Genomic DNA, 444 nt, shown 5'->3' on the forward strand with positions numbered 1-444 from the left:
GTCACAACAGGGATTTATTGAGTATAAACCCCTGTTGTATTTCATGCTTACACACACACTTGTTGGCCAAAATAGTCTCTACATTTAAACTAAACATACTCACATATACTATACATATAATACACAAGTACTAAATTCAACTGCAGCTCACACACTCCATCATACAAACCCATTCAGATAAAGACTTTCATTCTATCACACAAACGGTTAGTGCTAAGGTGAGCTGACACCTGTGCTCAGGGGGGAGCGCCTGGCCATCCCCATGCCAAGACCCCCTGCCGGGGCAGCAGCTGCAGCCAAGATCCCCCAACACCCGCCATGGAGCCACGGAGAGAAACCGCCCGCTGGGCAATCCTGCCGAGCACCCAGACCGGGGCACGCGGGACCACCGCAGAGGCCCCCCACACCCAAGAGCAGGAAGGCACAGGAACACGGAGAGTGCAG

The sequence above is a fragment of the Oryzias melastigma genome, linkage group LG8 (genome assembly GCF_002922805.2).
Source record: "Oryzias melastigma strain HK-1 linkage group LG8, ASM292280v2, whole genome shotgun sequence".
In the NCBI taxonomy this organism is placed as follows: Eukaryota; Metazoa; Chordata; class Actinopteri; order Beloniformes; family Adrianichthyidae; genus Oryzias; species Oryzias melastigma.